This window comes from Panthera onca, chromosome A1, assembly GCF_046562875.1.
Source record: "Panthera onca isolate mPanOnc1 chromosome A1, mPanOnc1 haplotype 2, whole genome shotgun sequence".
NCBI lineage: Eukaryota > Metazoa > Chordata > Mammalia > Carnivora > Felidae > Panthera > Panthera onca.
In genome coordinates this window covers 232,095,740-232,116,747 of record NC_138339.1, presented here as the reverse complement: position 1 = coordinate 232,116,747, position 21,008 = coordinate 232,095,740, and the positions used below count along the sequence as shown (strand labels likewise).

At 43.1% G+C, this 21,008-nt stretch overlaps 1 protein-coding gene and 1 long non-coding RNA gene across 4 annotated transcripts in view; both read left to right on the top strand.

The window, feature by feature from the left end:
* The window catches only part of MTUS2 (microtubule associated scaffold protein 2), a 566,588-nt gene that overhangs the window by 258,864 nt on the left and 286,716 nt on the right, over positions 1–21,008 (top strand). The window lies entirely within an intron of this gene.
* LOC132682233 (uncharacterized) lies at positions 11,533–17,355 on the top strand. 2 transcript variants are annotated; one of them, XR_013554320.2, is made up of 3 exons: positions 11,533–15,347; positions 15,607–16,949; positions 16,983–17,355. It is a non-coding gene; the product is annotated as an uncharacterized LOC132682233 (long non-coding RNA). The 2 variants fall into 2 exon arrangements; XR_014137554.1 differs by having other exon boundaries at positions 15,607–17,355.

Below are 21,008 nucleotides of genomic sequence, written 5' to 3'. Positions count from 1 at the left end.
TTTCTTTATCTAAAAGGGTTCTGCCATGCCCTTAGCATGTTATCATTTAAGGAAACACATTCATTTGGGTTTCCTTTAAATGAAACATATTTATGCAAGGTGACTAATTCATAGCACATTAATCTAAGCCGATGGCATTTAAAACCTCTGCTCAAAATAGAAACTGGGAGTTGGATCTGATTTTATTTCTGTGCCTTTCTAATGTCTGTAGGAAAAAGTGGGAACATTGGATTTTGTAGTGTGTAAAGAGCTTCACACAGCCTCTCGTTTCGCTAGAGTCTAATTTCCATTGTACTAGGGTCTTACTTTGTCAAATATCTCAATCCGATTTAGGTGGGCGGGGAAAAGAGAAGAGTGAGAACAAAAACCAAAATAAGCTTCTGATTTTCTCTGCAAATGAGGAAGTCAAACACATGTCACTGATGGATTTAAATACCTATTTCCCTGGAATCTGTAATTATGTAATTTAAAGTATTCTTTATAAGGAAAAAATAGAATCGTGTTCACTGACTCTTGCTGTTAATTTTCCAGATTCTTCCCACTCAGTTCTTTTTTCTTCTTTCTTTGCTTCCTTCACACTCATTTACAAAGGAGAACATGGTTCTTCTGAGTACTATGCAGCATTGCCTGTAAGTGAAAACATTTTCTTTATTGCTTAAGTAACATCTAATTTATCCACCTAGACTCAGCTATGTGGACAGAACTGTTGGAAATCATATTGTCCCTCAAGAGGTTTCTAAGTGCCATAGTCTAGCGTGTTCTAGCTTATTCAAGATATTTAATGAAGAAAGGAACCTTGGACTGTGGGAAGGGGTCAAGATAAGAAATATGCCATACTTGTGTGCAAGATATGCATCAAAATCAGCATTTACGGTAATAGGACAGTTCTGAGGAAGGTCACTTAACCTCACTGGACTCCGATTTTTGTTATAAACTTGGAAGAGATCGAATTAAATAAATTGCCCACTTTTGGCTCTCAGGAGCTAGGATCCTGTGGCTTTCTTCTGTTAAAATTATGCAGCCATTTATGATTCTGAAGTGGTGAATAATCAGAAGTGTATTTGGGGGCACCTGGGTGGCTCAGTCGGTTAAGCGTCCGACTTCGGCTCAGGTCATGATCTCACGGTCCATGAGTTTGAGCCCCGCGTCAGGCTCCATGCTGACAGCTCCGAGCCTGGAGCCTGTTTCAGATTCCGCGTCTCCCTGTCTCTCTGACCCTCCCCCGTTCATGCTCTCTCTCTGTCTCAAGAAAATAAATAAACGTTAAAAAAAAAAAAAAAAAAAAAGAAGAACTGTATTTGAGAACAATCACTATGATATTTGTGAGCCAAGTCATTTGGATAGGGGAGACCAGGGATGAGCGACCTCAGCTCTGCCAAAGTTAGAGTTCCTTTCCTTCTGGCCAGACCTTACTTTTGTTATTTTTACCCTGCCATGGGAGATCGAAATTTCAGAACACTAACAAACAGCAGCTCGGAGGTTTTGCTGGCCTGCTTTTTATCTGTAAAATGTAGGGCTGTGAGGTTCTTGGAAGTCCCGCTCGCACCCCTGCGCTCTGCCTGATGCCACACATCTCAGATTATTGGGCTATGAGAGATGGGAAGTGTGGGGGAGGGTGTTTTCATACCTTTTATTGCTTTCAGCTGTAGCAGAAATGACAGGTCAGGGGTGACCTTCCATCACGACACTAACACCACTGGGGATGATGACAGAGAAGAAGTAGTAAACAGCAACTGAGCCTAACTCCTAGAATCATCTTGACTTCTTACAGGAACTTTGCCAACAGTGCACGCTTTCTTGCGTTGCCATAACACGCACGGGGCCGTCTGCTGGGAAGGTTCATAAAGATCCTTGCAATATCTTCCTTAAGGCAGTGGACAGGGGCCACAGATTGATAATATCTTCCACTTTCAGGGAGAAAGAATACATTTCATGAAGTCCATGGGTTCTTTGGCTCCCATCACAGGCAGGAGCTGGGAGGAGAGGCTTAGTGGGAGCCTGAAGTAAGGGGTCAGCAGTAGGGAGGGAAAGAAAGGGCCAAATCTGAACGAGTCAGAGCTGACAGGTCAAGAGCACCTGCGAGGGTGGAGTGCCTGGAAGGGGGGGGTGAGGGTACCACTCTCAGAATTGTGGGCTCAGGACCGGAATCTGAGGGTCTCGAGTCATGTCAAAGTCCCAGAAAAGCATTCACAGAAACTCATCCGGTGGATTTATACACATGCTGGGCTGACATTCTGACATTAAGGGGAGGAGCCTTGACTGACCTCACTGGTGAGCGCGAGTAGGACAAGATGAGAGGAGGGATGTGACACGAGCAGGGCCTGTCTCTGGATCAGGAGCAGGGAGCACAACCAGAGAAGGCGTGGTTAGCGAGGAGGGAGGAACATCAGGAGAGGCCAGAGAGGACAGAATTCACCGAAAGCGCCTGGCCAGTCAATGCGGTCTGTGCTGCAGAGGGGGACATCTCAACATGAGGAAGAATGGAAATGCAGACTTAATGATTAGGAGCTCACCGGGAGCTTCGATGTCAGTTTGAACAAGATGTATGAAGGCAGGAGTCGGGTTATCAGGGGGTAAGGCAGGTGAGAATGGAGGAAAGAGGTGAATGTTAGGATGCTTAGTGGAGGAAAAAGAAGGGACTCGGGGGTACCTGGATGGCTCCGTCAGTTAAGCGTCTGACTCTTAATTTCTGCTCGGGTCATGATCTCACGATTGGTGAGTTCGAGCCCCGTGTCTCGGGCTCTGCACTGACAGTGGGGAGCCTGCTTGGGATTCTGTCTCTCCCTCTCTCTCTGTCCCTCCCCCACTCACATTGTCTCTCTCTCTCTCCAAATAAATACATACGCTTTTTTTTTAAAAGAAAGGACTCAGTAGAGGAACAGAGAAAGTTGTTTTGTATTTGGTTTCATACCTCCCCCACTTTTTTCTTTTTCTTTTTCTTTTTCTTTTTTTTTTTAATGTTTTTTTTTTTTAATTTATTTTTGAGACAGAGACAGAGCGTGAGCAGGGGAGGGGCAGAGAGAGAGGGAGACACAGAATCGGAAGCAGGTTCCAGGCTCTGAGTCATCAGCACAGAACCCGACGCGGGGCTCGAACTCACAGACTGTGAGATCATGACCTGAGCCAAAGTCGGACGCTCAACCGACTGAGCCACCCAGGCGCCCCCTCCCCTGCTTTTTAAAAAACACAGATAAGAATGTTTATGATCCAAGAGGGAGGATCCAGTGATGAAGAAGCCATTGAAGATAAAAATAAGTGGGGGTGATAGATGGAGCGCTTCCTGGAAGAAACGGGAAAGAATGACGTCAAACACAAGTGGAGAAGAGAGAAAGAAAGGGGTAAAGGATGAGTACAGAGAAATACTGGGCAGGAGGAAAGAACTCCAGGGAATTCACATTAGGTAGCTTGATGGGTCTGAGGTCATTAAAAAGTAGGGTTTTTACAAAGATTAAACATGATGGAATTGGGTTTCATAAAGCAGAAAGGCATATAATGGTTACCTAGAGCAATACAGTATGAGTCCGTAAGAAGTGAAGGGAGAATTGCAGGGCTGCATAAAGGCCAACGTGAGGCTGGAAAACATGACTTTATACTGGAAACGATCTACCAGATGTTAGGCCTGTCTCCAGTGATATGGTGGATCACGCTTCTCTCCAGCGCTTCGTCCGTGTTATACTGTAAGTGAGAGCAGCTCAGATTCCAGAGTGAGCATATACTGTTTCTCGGGAGCTTTCTCTGAGTCGTAAACTAATATTTAAATACAGTTCCTCGAGGGCACCTGGGTGGCTCAGTCGGTTGAACGTCCACCTCTTGGTTTCAGCTCAGGTCGTGTGCTGATGGTTGTGGGATCAAGCCCTGCACTGGGCTCCGTGCTGGGTGGAGGGCCTGTTTGGGATTCTCTCTCTCCCTCCCTGCACCTCTCCCGCTCCTGTGCGTGTGCGCGCAGGTGTCCTCAGTCTCTGAAAATAAATAAATAAACATTTAAAAACAAACAAACAAACAAATACAACTCCCTGGAAACAGAGGTGCTGGTTGAAAAGGGTTGCAGGGAGCCTCAAACCATCTGTGCCTTTCCCCTTCCCTGTCCAGTCTTGCTGTACCAACCCTAAGAGATTCCACGGATGACAGTTGGAAATCACTCGTTTTATGGCGTAGGTGTCCAGTTGGCTCAGGAACTGGAGAAAAAATTCACTACTGTGATGAAAAAGGGTAACATTTTTTTTTCTAAAATTAAAAATCCTAATTATTGTTGCCAAGAAAGGCATTTTCTTATTTGTAGGTTTGTAATAGGATCCTCATGTGTCCCTAGAACATGGCCGTCCAGTAGAACTTCCTGTGATGATGGAATGTTCAATGTCTGTGCTCCTGAGCCATTGTAATATGGCTAGTGTAACTGAAGAGCTGACTTCTAAATTGTATTTAATTTTAATGACTTTAAATAGCCACTTGTAGCTAGTGGCTCTCCTGTTAGTGAAATTCTAGATTATATTATCAGTTTGCATTTTCTAAAAGATATAACAATTATTTTTTAAGTTTACTTATTTATTTTGAGAGAGAGAGAGAGAGAAAGACTCTCAAGCAGGCTTCGCACCGTCAGCAGGGAGCCCCATGTGAGACTCGAACTCACGAACTATGAGATCACGACCTAAGCTAAAATCAAGAGTCAGATGCTTAACCGACTGAGCTACCCCAGTGCCCCAATATAATAATATTTCTGATCATAGCATCCTTCAGATTCATAATGACTAATGAAGATCTCCTACTTGATCCCTTTAGTCTTGTATAGAAGTTATAAGAAGTTAAAAAGAAGTGAGGGCCGAGGAGACTTTTCTCAAACCATAGATGCTGCCTCTACCTCTGACTAGTTGTTTCATAAGTTCGTACAACTGGCCATAAGACTAGGTCATAGAAAGTGGAATAAATCACCCATAGTGATGGGGATCAGAGTCATTATATTAATGTACAAATGTAAGAGTATGCATAATTTAACATTTTGCTTAAGATACTTTCTCAGAATGTAGACATATTAACTTAATCCCACTATATCCAGACAGGGTTGGATGGTATCCAAACTAGAAGGGGAAAAAATGGGAGAGAAATATATTAAGTCAAAGGAAAGCTGGAGGGGGAGGGTAAGGAAGGAAGGTGAGGGGAGTGGAGTACGGATGGTAATATATCTGTGGTGGGAAATAACCTTGGTTAAGGGTTCCAGAGCTGTCAGTACTCCATCAGCCTCTTTCTGGTTTCCTCGAAGGCTTCCTGTTCCGCCGCTCTCCTGTCCTGCCTCCCCGTGAGGTGGAGACCCAGAGAGAGCTAACCCAAAAGGCCAAGGTCCAGACAGTATTTTGGAGGTCTCGAGATGCAGAAATGTGTATTTTCAAGCCGGGGAGATGCTGGACTAGTGAAATTCTGTTCAGTTGGTCAGAAGACATTCTTAAGTGGGTGCTTATGAGATAAAAAGAAAACTTCATTTTTGTGAAATGCAGATCTCACCCTGTGGAATTTTCTGTGCAGATGATAGGACTGTTAAATCACGTTAGGTACTGGGGCGCCTGGGTGGCTCAGTCGGTTGAGCGCCGACTTTGGCTCGGATCACGATCTCGCGGTCCGTGAGTTCGAGCCCCGCATCGGGCCCCTGTGCTGACAGCTCAGAGCCCGGGGCCTGTTTCGGATTCTGTGTCTCCCTCTCTCTGACCCTCCCCCATTCATGCTCTGTCTCTCTCTGTCTCAAAAATAAATAAATGTTAAAAAAAAAAAAATTAAAAAAAAATCACGTTAGGTACCTTACGATGTACATTCTTGGACAAGAGCAGCCTGAATTGAAAAAAAAAAAAAAAGAAAAAGACAAAATGTGAGAGAAACATACAGTATAAATGAATTGAAATATAGATTTTTATCTGCTAGCAAGTCACGAACTGAAATGGAATATTGTAGACATTATTAAGAATGTCTAGGGGCGCCTGGGTGGCGCAGTCGGTTGAGCGTCCGACTTCAGCCAGGTCACGATCTCGCGGTCCGTGAGTTCGAGCCCCGCGTCGGGCTCTGGGCTGATGGCTCGGAGCCTGGAGCCTGTTTCCGATTCTGTGTCTCCCTCTCTCTCTGCCCCTCCCCCGTTCATGCTCTGTCTCTCTCTGTCCCAAAAATAAATAAAAAACGTTGAAAAAAAAAATTAAAAAAAAAAAAAAAAAAAAGACAGCACACTCGACCTGTGTTTTAAAAAAAAAAAAAAAAAAAAAAAAAAAAAAAAAAAAGAATGTCTAGATCCCATTAATGCTATTACCGCTGTTATTATGTGTCTATTCAGCCAGCAGACATCAAAATTTCTATCTGGTGCGTGTGAGAACTTTTGGGTGCTAACCTGACACATTCTGTTGAATGTTCTTTACACAGTTGAATGTATGCGGGTTTTGTAGGAGACAGTTTTGCTTCCTTTAGTGGTTTCGGTAAAATAGGTTCACTAGCTGGGGTTTGAATATCATTGTGCAGTGTATGCGCTTGTGAATTTGACATTGGCATTGAAAGTTCTTTTCTGACCGTGTTATGTAAGGATGATTTTGACCAGGCTGCGAGCCTACCAGGCACACGCTTCAGGGTAACCAATCACCGGAGTCATAAGACTAAGTATTGTTCTTTGTTTTCCTTTAAATTTAGTTGGTCTTGTCAAAAATCACACTCACAAAAGGAGAACTGATGGAAGCCTTGGAAAGATTGTTTGTATACGCTGAAGATAATGTATCTTTTGCATCTTGTTTATCTAATCTGTCTTTCATAACTAGATAGGCAGGCAAATGTAGTTCATTGTGGTTTTCTCATCCCCTGTAATTAGCAAAGCAGTGACGTGTAAAGAGGCCTGAACTGGTAGCCAGGGATATACAGATTCTAAAAAAAGTCTCATCATGTTGAGTGGAACAATGGGATGTGTGTGTTTGTTCTACTCGGTGGTTGTAGGGCCATAACAGAATGTGATCTCCACCGGATCCGCAGTTGCTACGGAGTCATTACTGTTTTAATGTGCAGGTGCCTATGCATGATGTGCTCTCTTGAACTTGGAGCACACCGAGGCATAGATCAGAGGTGAGCCACCCTCCCATAAGTCTGCTTCCACACGTGGCTGGCTGACCCCAGCATCTCTCTGCTGCATGAGGGCTGCGGGGGGTTCAGTTCAGATACCAGCTTTTCAAGCAACTCAGAACTTTGTGACAACAGAGATACATTGAGAATAATTAAACACACAAGATAGTATTAGATGCGTTCCCTTTGTATTCTTTTTACCCCAAATACACATAATACATTTAGATGAGATGGAGAAGGTTTTGATATAAATGTCTAGCTCTTCCTCCCTAAGGAGCTGGTGAGAACCCACTCCCAGTAGAGCGAAGGCATTGCAATTTTGGTTTCTGACGTCAAGGCCCGTAGTCGGTGGTTTATTTAGGTACCTATTCGAAGTTGACTCAAAGCAAAGTGCTCTGTTGCAGTATTGCTAAGGAGGGTTACTTCCCCAGTAAGTTCTGGAAAACTCCCTCTCTTCCTGTTCTCTTCCACATGGCAGCATTTCTTGACTGTGTCCGTGACATTTTCTCTAATTTGAGTGCTTTTTCCCTTTCTGTGTATTGCGCTTCCTGTGGGCGAAGAATGGAACATTTTCTAATCTTTTTCTCATGGAGCTTTTTAATATGGGTCTGCGGTAAAGATGGATGGATTCCTCTGACAGAAACATGGATGATGCGGCCGCTGCATGTCGCATCTCCCTGCTGCCACTCAGGGGGCCTTCTGGTTAAGCATGCCCTGCCCGGCCTGAGCAGGTACAGGGCCTCGTCACTCTTACCCGCCGTGTGTGGCAATAGAGGGCCACCAGCAGCTCCAAGAGCAGAGGGGAGGGTTGCCCTGCTCTCCTCCACATCTGTGCATAACTGCCCCGGTGGTATGGTGGGGAGATGGGGCTGGGGGGGGGGGGGGCGGGGAAGGTAAGTATTGGCAGATACTGGTGTTTCTCCTTCCCCGCGCTGGGTTTTTAGGGTTGGTTCCAAAACATGTGACCGCACTAACGCAGAGATCCTCACTTGTTTTCTTGAATGTGTGTGTGTGTGTGTGTGTGTGTGTGTGTGTGTGTGTGTGCGTGTGTGCATAGATGGACATACGAGTATACACAGATACCTCACTACAGGTTTGCCAAAAGCCCTAGTGAAGTCTCCCCCACCCCCACCTCCCGCCCTTGCCACATGTAAGAGTGACAGGAAAACAGCCACCCCAGCATCTCCTACCACAGCCACTGTGACAGAAATCTGAGGCTCCCATCTTTTTCCTAGCCCTCTTCATTAGAAACTGTGTGTGGCAGGGAGTTCACAGCACAGACAGCCTCAGCTGTCATCTGCCAGCACCTGTTTCCCTTGGCCCCTTTGATTAGAAAACAGAAAATGCCAGCGCATCTCGGGCCCTGGCAGCCCCAAGGTGGGACTCGAACGTTGGCGCTGACGCAGGAGACTTCCTTTGCCACCGGGAAGGTATGTTATTAAAGGCAAACGAGGCTGGATGGGTCCTGTCGAAACGGCTTCACTGAACAGATAGGCTAATTCAGCCAGAGGTCAAGGAGCGGTGTTTCAAGCAGTTGCTGCTATGTTGGGTCTAACAGTGGCTCTGGAAGTGCATGAGAAATGTGCCATGTTTTTCGGGTTTTTATTACAGTTGAGGAAGGATGTGCTCACTGGCTAGAGGCTGGTTACTTGTGCAGGAAGTGCGGGTTCCCTTTGGTTAGTCCTTGGCATATGCCTTGTGCACCTTTGTACCTGGCACTGTCTTCCTTCTCCACGTGTCTTTAGTTGTCTGTTCCTTGTTTACCATCACAGAAGCCTAGAACGTCCACACTGGCCCCTTAGGTATCATTCATGCGGTCATGATCACTCCTCAGAGGAGGATATGGATGTCGGGACAGGAGAGATGACTTTTATCACCATCCCAGCGTGAGTTAGTCATGGGCCGAGGGCTGGAGCTTAGCTTTGATGTCCTCATCCTGTGATGCACACCAGGGCAAAAGGCACTGAATGCTGCCCCGGGACCTTCTGGAGAAAAGTGTACTTGTTCCAGGAAGAGCTTGAGCCCAAGGATCAGGAGATTCCAGCATTGAGGTCCTACCACAGGAATTGGCAGCGACTAGAATCTCTCATTGCCTGTGATGGTCCCTTTGCCAGGTATCAGCAGGAAGCTAGCTGAGTGCAGCTGTCCTCAATGCATGGGACCCCACCGGCACCGTGTACCTACTGGTTGAGGTTCCCTGTGAGCAACTCTCAGAGGCCAGTGGCGGGGCGGGGGGGCGGGGGGGGTGAGCGTTGTGTGCCGAGCACAGAAATTGCGGGGACTCTGTGCTCCTCAAAGACTTCTGGGGAGGCAGTGAGGTGGAATGAAAGGTAACGGGTTTAGGAGAACGCAGATCTAGGTATGGACCTGGGCTATTCCCCTCGGACAAACCACAGGATCCCTGTGGGTGCCCCGTGTCCTGCCTATAAAGTGAGAAGTAGGACTGTGGCTTCTGAAATGCCTTCTGGGTTCTGTGTCTCTGGTCCCAAGACCCAGAGACAGTTCTCAGGGTTCCCGTGCCCCTAGAACAGGTTTGCTCCTTTTCACATTTTCGTTCAGAAACCGTAATACATGTTCCTTTATCCCACTAGGAGGCCATGCAACTTGTGTTGTCTCTATATAAAAACTGTCAGTAAAAATAATTACAGAACTATACACTTAAAGCACTAATGTTGCATTTTCCTACATAAGAAAATCCAAGTTCTTTTGGTAATATTGCTAAGAGGATAAAGTCCCGAGTCTCAGTAAATGAGTATACAACAGGCCAGTTTAACTGAGAGAAAAATTGCTCAAAAACTAACTTTCGGGACGCCTCGGTGGCTTAGTCGGTTAAGCGTTGGACTCTTGGTTTCGGCTCAGGTCGTGATCTCAATGTTCGTGAGATCGAGTCCCACATTGGGCTCTGTGCTGACAATGTGGAGCCTGCTTGGGATTCTCTCTCCCTCTGCCCATCCCCCGTGCATGCATGCTCACACTCGGTCTCTCTCTCTCTCAAAATAAATAAATAAAATTTTAAAAAAAAACAACTTAAAAATAAATATTGGCAGGGTTATGTTGATAGCTTTCTTTCTTGCTGTAATTTGTATGTATTTCATAAAAAAAGGTGTGGGGATCATCTCATACATACTGAAAGTACTTAAAGATCTAATGTTACAAGTTTGAATTCCAGAAACACACGTGACAAAAAGTTTTCTTATATTCTTTTATTGGCATTTTGAAAAATACCTATTTTGTGATATTTAGTAGCTTTAACACTTTGTTTCATTAAGTTTTATAAATTTACATGTTTGACACATAGAAATTATGCTCTTATTAAGGTAAAAACTTAAGTGAAATCTGTAGGAAAATCAGAAACAGCAAGAAATTTCATTATTTCTAATTCAGTGTTGTTTCCCCTAGAGCCCTCACTTGCCTCTGTGACTGGTGATAGATCAGTGTCTGATACCATAAAGTACCCTCAGGCTTGCCACTGTTGTGTCTTGTCTAGTTGTTAAGCATATGGTTGTGTAAAATTTTATCCAAAAAATCTGTCTATGGTTATAGCCCCAGGAGATGAAACACGTTCATGAAAACATGCAATTAGCAAATGTCAGAAGAGGGCCAGATCCTTCCTATGAAGGTTAAACTGAGGCAAGGAAATCTCTTACTGATGTTGGTTTCTTTTGTTTTTACAATGTGGGCCATTGCCAATTAGTCAAGGAAGAGGCACATACTGGAAATACTGCAAAGGAGGAGACAAATAATCATTTTGATGATAACAGTCCTGTTCATGGAAAAGCAAAGAACTGAAAAATTTTCAGAACCAATTAGCAAAGGGGCCAGTTACAACGTTCAGGGTGAAAAAAGTAACAGTGTTCCTCTGTCAGTGCCGAAAACGTAAGGTGGAAAAAAGAGCCATGGAGTTCAGCACCAAAGGAGGCAAAACTCCAAAGAGCACGACAGTAGGATATGTGAAGGAAAATGCACAACTGCGCTGAGGGATGGAGAAGAAGATTTGAATAAATGCAGGCACATATCTTGTTCCTGGACGGGAACACTTAATACTTGAAAGATACTGTACAAAGCTCCCCCTCCATTAAACCGAAGGATGTGTTGACTACAGTAGCAACCACAATTCCCAGTAGGACTTCACAAAACCATTCTTTTAAAAACATTTTTGGGGGGCGCCTGGGTGGCTCAGTCAGTTAGGCGTCCGACTTCAGCTCAGGTCATGATCTCACAGCTTGTGAGTTCGAGCCCCGCGTCGGGCTCTGTGCCGACAGCTCGGAGCCTGGAGCCTGATTCGGATTCTGTGTCTCCCTCTCTCTCTGCCCCTCCCCCACTCATGTCGTCTCTCTCTGTCTCTCAAAAATAAAATAAAATAAAATAAAATAAAATAAAATAAAATAAAAGAACATTTTTTAATGTTTATTTTTGAGAGAGACAGAGTGTGAGCGGGAGAGGGGCAGAGAGAGAGGCAGACACAGAATCGGACGCAGGCTCCAGGTTCTGAGCTGTCGGCACAGAGCCCGACGTGGGGCTCGAACTCATGAGCCATGAGATCATGACCTGAGCCAAAGTTGGATGTTTAACCGACTGAGCCACCCAGGATCAACAAAATCTTCTTAACAAAAACGTTCTAATATTCATCTCTAAGAAAAAGTGTACCAGAATCACCAGAAAATATTTAGAAATCAAAAGTAATGAAAAGGCACTTGCCCTTCCAGCTTAAAATGTTTTGAAAGATGTGAAATTATTAAAATATAAACAGTCATCTCAGTGGAATGAAATAGCAGATCCATAAATGAGCCGAGGCCACTCATTCAGTTAATCAGTCAATCCCTTCAATTACATGTAATAGATATGTTGTATCTATACACATTTTATATGTTATGTATTTGGTATAGAAAAAGCAGGATTTTAAAGAAATAGAATTGGGAAAAGAAATAACTTCAAGATGAATCCCAAGTATAAAAATAAAAACAAAAATAAAACATTGGAAGAGAATATAGGTGAATGTTTGTGTAATTCTAAATTTTTTTAAGTTTATTTATTTTGATAGAGAGCAAGTGGGGGAGGGCCAGAGAGAGAGAGAGAGAGAGAGAGAGAAAGGCAAACTTAAGCAGGCTCTGCACTGTCAGCGAGAAGCCCGATGAGGGGCTTGAACTCACGAACTGTGAGATCATGACCTGAGCCAAAACCAAGAGTCTGACGCTTAACTTACTGAACCACCCAGGTGCCCCTTGTGTAATTCTAAGGTGGACAAAGTTCTTTCTAATCGTGACAGCAAAAGCAGGAGCCATAAAAGAAAAGATTGAAAGAGCATTTCAGTCACCTTGACCTATATAAAAAGAGAGTTCTTTTCAATTTTTTTAGTGCAGATAAAATTAAGAACCTCTATAGATGATAAAAAAAAATTATAAGGCAAGCAATAAAGTGGGAAACACTTAACCACTGTGAACAATAATTATTATCCCTAATATTTAAAGAACTCTTGTAAATTAGTAAAAATAAATAAATACATAAACCATGCTCAATAGCAAAATGAGCAGAGGACATTTATCAAAAAGTGAAGCCAGTAGCCAACAAACCTACAGTGTTTTTTGAACCCTACTATCGATATATAATAAAACAAGTTAAACACAATATCATTTTCCCCAATTGTTAGGCTGATGTCGATTGAAAAGAATGATGATATATAGAGTGATGATAAGTACATGGGAAACTGTGTCGTATACGCTGATGTTGAATTCACAAGTTGGTGTAATATATAAGGAGGGTACTTTTCATAAAATTTAAAATATTTAATATCATGAATACCTTTTTGCAAGCAATTCCACTTAAGGCATTATTTTAAGGAGGTAAACCAACAGATGTATCCAAAGCAATACCCATTCATTCTTGTTATAACAGCAAAATATTATAACAACTAGGAGAGTATTTGGTTGTACAAAGCATCCACATCATATGGTTGAATACCATGAAAACTTTAAAAATGGTATTGTAGATGCATATTTATTCATAAATGTCCAAGATTATTTCAATGGAAAAAAATCAAATCAGTATGTAGGAATGAACCTGGGGTTGTTTGTTTTGTAAGTCTCTAGAAGAGTAAATCTTAAAAGTTCTCATCACAAGGAAAAAAGCTGTAATTATATGGGGTGATGGATGTGACCTGGGCTTGTTGTGGTGGTTATTTCATGATATATACGTTTGTGAAATCATTACGTTGTACACCAAAAATGAATACAATGTTATATGTCCATTATATGGCAATAAGAAAATTAAATGCCTGGATTCACTTCTACTTTACTGTTAATAGTTAGGATTATTGGAAACGTTTAAAAATATTTGTTCCCTTCTATTTTCTAAACATGGGGGAGTGAAGTGAGGAGAAGCAAAGAACAACGATAAAAGAGAGAAATATACCGCCTGTTTAAAAGAAGGTAGAAAAAGAAATCCCCCTACCAAAAAAAAATGGCAAATTGACCCCTCATTCGCAGTGATCTGAGAAGGAGTTATATTTTAGTGTGCAGTGAGGGGGTCTTTACCACGTTAGGATGGCCTGATACCCCTGAGTCTGGTGTGCATTAGGATTCCCTCTCGGATTGAATTCACTTACTTCTGGCGGTAGAGATCAAAGTAGGGCAGAAATATTCTGTACGACATTCTGACAAAAATTAAAAGATGAAAGAAACCTGTATAAAATAATTAATACAGCAAGAAAAAAGCAGAACCTGCTTGTGTCGAGAAAAGACTTTGATAAAAAGCTTCTTGTATAGGTTATGCCATCTTCTATGGAACAAAATGCTGCATTACTTCCCTAACAAAATGTAAGCGTATCTGAAATTTTCGCATCTTTCTCTGTTTCTCGAGAGAACGTTATTTCAGTGATGATAAAATTCCCCATGATTCCTTAGTACTTCTCAAGAGGTGACGCTGTAGGTGTTTTATGAGACACCTATAAGAAATAACTCTCACTTATCCCTGAGAAAGCTACCTCAGTACAGGTTTGACAGATATCGTCAGGGATGGATCCCTGAAAATGTCTTTGATCGCCCTCATATTAAAAAAAAAAAGAAACAACAGGGGCGCCTGGGTCGCTCACTTGGTTAAGCATCTGACTTCGGCTCGAGCCATGATCTCACGGTTGGTGAGTTTGAGCCCCGCGTCGGGCTCTGTGCTGACAGCTCAGAGCCTGGAGCCCGTTTTGCATTCTGTGTCTCCCTCTCTCTCTGCTCCTCCCCTGCTCACACTCTGTCTCCCTCTCAAAAATAAACAAAGAGTTTTTAAAAATTTTAAGAAGAAAAAAACAACTCTGGAAATATTAAGAGTCCAGTGCGTTTATTCTGTGCTAGGTGTTTGAGCAACAAGGCAGAAATATATGTAGAAGTTGACCATCTGGGTATTAAAGAGTTTATGTTTCTGTTGCATTTCTTTAAAAAAAAATATTTCTCTCTACAGCATTAATTTTATGTAAGGAAGTATATGTATTGACTTTGTACAGGTGCATCATTTAGATAAATATGGGAAAGCTTATAAAGAACTGCAGTAATAATCTTAAATTCCGTACAAGGTGTAGTTCATGCTAATGTAGCAGTGTGGAGAGAACACGAAACTTCCATTGAGAAGATCCTACTCAGAAACCTGCTCCACTGCATTGTGGGAACGAGAGCATGAATTGGGGGCTCTTTGAGGGCTAAACAATATAAAATGTAGCCACTTGTAGCAATGTGGATGGAACTGGAGGGTATTATGCTAAATGAAACAAGTCAGGCAGAGAAAGACAGATACCGTATGTTTTCACTCATATGTGAATCCTGAGAAACTTAACAGAAGACCAGGGGGGAAGGGAAGGGGGAAAAAAAAGTTATAGAGAGGGAAGGAGGCAAACCATAAGAGACTCTTAAATACTGAAAACAAACTGAGGGTTGATGGGGGTGGGGAGAGGGGAAAGTGGGTGATGGGCATGGAGGAGGGCACCTGTTGGGATGAACACTGGGTGTTGTATGGAAACCAATTTGACAATAAATTATATTTAATATAAAAAATAAAAATAAAATGTAGTACAAATACAACTAAATTATACAACTACGTTCTGGGCAGAAATTTTCACTCAATTGATGCAAAACCTGCCCCTGGATTGAGTCCCTGCCTCTGAGTGTGGGGCACCTATCCCAGGTAAGTAGTTGAAGCTTCTTGGAGTTAGAGGGTGCTGACCCACCCAGGGTCTTAGAGGACAATGGGCTCTGAGTCGATGGCCCACCCGGATTTGCAGCTCCTTTGGAAAGATCTAGGTTGCGGGGCGCCTGGGTGGCGCAGTCGGTTAAGCGTCCGACTTCAGCCAGGTCACGATCTCGCGGTCCGTGAGTTCGAGCCCCGCGTCAGGCTCTGGGCTGATGGCTCGGAGCCTGGAGCCTGTTTCCGATTCTGTGTCTCCCTCTCTCTCTCTGCCCCTCCCCCGTTCATGCTCTGTCTCTCTCTGTCCCAAAAATAAAAAAAAATAATAAAAATAAAAAAAACGTTAAAAAAAAAAAAAAGAAAAGAAAGATCTAGGTTGCTTTTAAATCCCTCCTCAGTGGCATCTGTTACTTGAAACTAGAAGTCATGTTTTTATTATGTCCAGAATAGACTTCATGTATCTCCACTTGTGTTAATCTCTGGCTGGCTGAAGAAGGGAGATGGATAGTTAGGTAAAGAATCAGGCCCAGAACACAGCTGCTGAATTACCTCTTAGAGGTGTTTATAGCAGTTGAAACATCTACCTGCCTAACTAACCATGAGAAACAGAGACAAGAAACTACATGATGAGACTTCATCTAAACAAATCCACACTCCACCCCCCCCCCCCCCCCCCGCCACCCCATATCTCTGTCCCTTTCCTTGAATCCCTTTAAACTCTGTTGGAGGGATTGGTCATATGTGGCTTTTGTGGCAAATACTTGTCCTCTGGCTAGACTGTCAGTTTCTCTGTCACTGGTCAGCAGTGTCCCCAGTGCCTCGTTCCATGTCTGTTTTCTTGATCTTTGATCCTTAAGATGGCTCAGTTTTTAAAGCCTCCTGTTTTATGTTAATATTCTATCCATACCTGAAATATTCAAGTTTCCAATAAGCATTCATTGATTTTGTTTCTCTACTAAGTATCTCTTTAGTTTCCTTTTGCTGTACTTAATATTTAATGATCATTTCTTGTTTATATCATTTACTGATTTCGTGGTGTTATTTTTCATGGATAGTTTAATTACTCTGTGATGCATCATGTTCTTAATTTGAATTTCCATTTTTTCTTCTCACTTTGAGGTTTTATCATCATTTATTAACTTACCACATTGTTATTCCTACTTTAAATATTCAAAAACTAAAAATGGGAAGGAAAGACTTGTTTTGAATCATGAACTGAGACCCTCTGTCTTAAACTGGGAGTTTCCCTAGAGAATAAAACCATCATTTCTCAGAACACAGCCTCAATCCTCCCCCATATGGGACCCTTCTGCTCCATTCCCTAAGCTGCCATCCGCATGAAGACACGCATTGCCCCCACCCTAGATGTGACTGCAAAGACAGGTGATTAGGCTTCTTGACTCCAGGTGCTCTGGTCACCACACCTTCTCCAAACAGTTGATTATAACAACGTCTTACGGAAATAACAGCTAGTTGCTTGTGCTTATTAATAGAGTAAACATCTTAGCCTGGAATTCAAGATCTTCCTCAATCTCCTGTGAATTTATTACTCAAAACTATGTTCTATTGGTAATGAGGAGTGGGGAAGATGTTCAGGAAATTTCTAATTCAGAGCCAGTCTTGTGGTTGGCTTTCTGTGTTGAATGAGGCATATTTAGGATAAAAAAGATTTGGTTCCTGTAATTGAAGAGGTCATAGATTAGTGGAAGAGGAGACAGGTACTCCATTTAATGTAAATTCTTACAATAGAGTACAATGCCTGCAGAGGTAGAGTTATGAAAGATAAAGCATATAGAAAATGCGGTAGCCAACTTCCACCCAGTAGGATGACTACTTAACAAAACAAAACATGGGCCGCCTGGGTGGCTCAGTCAGTGAAGCGTCCGACTTCAGCTCAGGTCATGATCTCACAGTTCGAGGGTTCGAGCCCCACGTCGGGCTCCGTGCTGACAGCTCAGAGCCTGGAGCCATCTTCAGATTCTGTGTCTCCCTCTCTCTCTGCCCCTCCCCAACTAGCGCTCTGTCTCTGTCTCTCAAAAAAATAAAAATAAATAAAAACGTTTAAAAAATAATAATAAAAAAGAAAACTCTTTAAAAACAAAACAAAACAAACAACCCCCCCCCCCCCAAAAAAGAAGAAAAAAAAAAACCAGAAAGTAAGCATTGGTGAGGACGTAGAAAAATTGGAACCCTCATGCACTGCTAGTGGGAATGTAAAATGGTGCAGCCATTGTGGAAAACAATATGGCTGTTCCCCTCAAAATTAATAATAGAATTACCCTATGATTCATTAATTCCAGTTCTGGGCATAAATCCCAAAGACCTGAAAGCATGGTTTTGAAGAGAGATTTGGGTGTTTCTGTTCATAGACCATTATTCACAGTAGCCAAAAAGTGGAAGCAACCCAAATGTCCACTGATGATGGAACGGAGAAGCAAAATGTTGCACATACATACACTGAAATATTTTTCAGCCTTAAAAAGAGAAGAAATTCTGCAATATGCTACAACATGGGTCAGTCTTGAGGACGTTATACCAAACGAAATAAGCTAGACAAAATCACATACCATGTGACTCACCTAGAGTCGTCAAACTTCTAGAAATTAGAATGGTGACTGCCAGGAATTGAGAAGAGGGGGAAAGGGGAGTCCTTATTGAATGGATACAAAGTTTCAGTTTTGCAACAGGAGAAGGGTTCTGTGGATGGATAATGGTGATGGTTGCAGGACAGTGTGAACGTATTGAATACCACTCACTACACTTAAAAAGGGTTAAGATGGTAAATGTTATGTGTATTTTACTGCAATTACAAAAGAAAAGGTGGGGGGGATCTGGTGAAAGCCAATGCTGTAGCAGCTACTAAGGAAATAGAAAACTAGACCAACTGGACCAGTACGTCATTTCAATAACTTTGGGACAGCTTGTAGGGCCAGTGGGGCATCACTGTTACATCTAATACTGGGAGTATCTTAACATATAAATATGCTATTTAATGTGAGATCTGGGTATGTGACAGGCATCACACTCAGCTTCTTAAGCAGCTTCATTGGTTTAAAAATGAGTAGCTGCTCCATTAGTTGGCGTTTCAACCCAAGAAGCACTTGGGGTTGCCAGGCAACAGATCACTGCTGTCAAGAGGGGCAAATCTGACATTAATTTTATATCTCTTAAAATGCTAGAAGAAATGTTGAATCTAAATGTTTTCATTCCTACCTACTCTCTCTAAAAATACAAACACGTGGATCGTCCAGAGCAGTGCCGTGCTGTTGCTACAAGACGAGAGTGTTTCGTGCAGCTGCTCCCGTGTTTTGTTTTCTTTGCCAAAGCACACTCAGTCTTTCAGGAGACCGGGGGCAACATGTGGACTCGACGCTGTGAGGACTAATATCATTATAGGAGAAGCTCTTAAGTCACCCAGCAAAATAAAGCCACTAAATGGCAAACGTTTTCTTTAAGAATGGATTTTTTAAATCCAGAAGACTTCTTTTTGGGTAAGCTTAGGGGGAAAAAAAGGACAATGGTTAGATTACTCATTGTACTTTTGTGCAGAGCACCAGAATAAATGAGAGAACTAATGCCTGTGATCCACACAAGTAGAGCCTGTGAGAAATGTACAAAGTTGACGTTACTCAACTGGATTGGCCAAGGGATACCTAAAGAAGAAGGGAGATTCTTTTTCCTTATACAGTAAGACGTGTGTGTTTTGCTCTGACTATAGTCTTTATTTAACCGACTATGTAGAGCAGAGCGGTGAGGGGTATCGTTAAGCACATGAATAATTTTGACCCTCACCTGTTTTCTCTTAATGCCAAAAATCGGGTTGGTGGGAAGTCCTAGCACTGGGACTTCTTCTTCAACCTTAATTCTGCCCTTTCCCGGGAGCCCATGTGGTTGACCCATCCAGCACCCCGCCTTCTGGGTTCCTTGCCTCTGTGAATTGAACTCAACTTCAGTTCCACACTAATGGCTCCCACCTATGGGCATGCCAAGAAGGGGGTGGGCCACTGAATTCTCTGCTCCCTATTCTGATCTGTGGCTGTCCTTCCCCTCCTTGCCTCTTGCACTCCCTTTCCCACAGTGGCTACTCCAAACCTCCACCACTGTCTGGAATTTCTCTTGAGCTGCTTTCCACCCCTCTCTCTGCGCTCATCGTTAGCTCTTCCTTTCCTGTTTCTGTCCAAAGCTAAAGTACTTTTTCCACCTGTGCCCTTGACTCTAGCTCCTTCTGCAACCCACAGACCCTTTCTTGAGTTAGAAAGCCTGGCTTAGGATCCTGCTTAGATGCGGTGTGACCTTGGCAAGTCAATCGGCCTCTCTGTACAGCAGCTTCTTGCCAGCAGAAGGTGGTGAGTAGTGTACCCACGTCCTACATTATGAGGAGTCAAAGAGATAATGTGTGTAAAGCACATTGAGCAGTGCCTGGCATGTAGTTTTCAATCAGTGTTCGATGCTCTGATGCTCAGTGTTAGCATCTTAGCTCCTGTCTTCGGTGGTGGTTCTGGGCCCCTGGGATCCCATTCATGTACCCACTTGCTTCCTGCCCGCGACTTCAGCAGTTGTGGGCTTTCCCCACACTTGCTTTCCAGCCTTTCAGTCTTCGATAGCTCTTCCTACAGGGAAGCCTTACTTGATTTTTATACCTCCCCCCAACACTAGCCCAAGTGTGAGAGGTTGCCCCCATCTTCCCATAGCTCCCTAGACTTCCTTTCTGTAATAGTTTTGTGTGTCCGTGTGGCTAGGCCGTAGCACCCAGTTACTCTGTCAAACACCACAGGAGGTGTTGCTCTGGAGGTATTGTGTAGACGCGGTTGACATCTGTAATCCATTGACTTTAAGTAAAGGAGGTTATCCCCTCTAATCTGGATGGGCCTCATTGAATCATTTCAGTGGCCATAGGAGCAAAGCTGAGGGTTCCCTGAGGGAGAAGACATTCTGCCCCAAGGCTACAACACAGACTCCTGCCTCCGAGTTTCTGCCCTGCAGGCCTGCGCTGTGGATTTTGAACTTTCCAGCCCGCATAACTGTGCCGGGCAGTTTCTTGAAATCTGTGTGTGTGTATCTCTGTGTGTACGTGTAGGGACAGATATACATATACGCGTTTGTATGAATACATATGTATTGATGTACACACACGTATACACGTGTTCGCTTTCTACTGCTTCTGTTTCCTGGAAGAAGCCTGACTGTTTCCGCCTCTCCTCACTTGCACAGACTGTATTGCACCCTGTTTCCTTTCTGAATCTCCTCTGCTCTGACAGCCAACATGCGGGCAGGAGCCACATTCGTCCACATGCCGGACCCACAACTCAATTTGTATTGAATGAATGAATGCTGGGGAAAGTTAGAATGTATGCTATCATTGAGCATAATAAAAATGAATATGTAATCTTCAGTGTGACGAACAGAAAAAATATGCAGCCGAGAATCCTTTATCCAGCAAGTCTGTCATTCAGAATAGGAGAGATAAAGGTTTTCCCAAACAAAAACTGAAGGAATTCATCACCACTAAACCAGCCCTACAAGAGATCCTAAGGGGGACTCCATGACTGAAGTGTTGCAAGGACCACAAAGTACCAGAGACATCACTACAAGCATGAAACCTACAGACATCACAATGACTCTAAACCCATATCTTTCAATAATAACACTGAATGTAAACAGACTAAATGCTCCAACCAAAAGACATAGGGTATCAGAATGGATAAAAAAAAAAAAAAACAAGACCCATCTATTTGCTGTCCACAAGAGACTCGTTTTAGACCTGAGGACACCTTCAG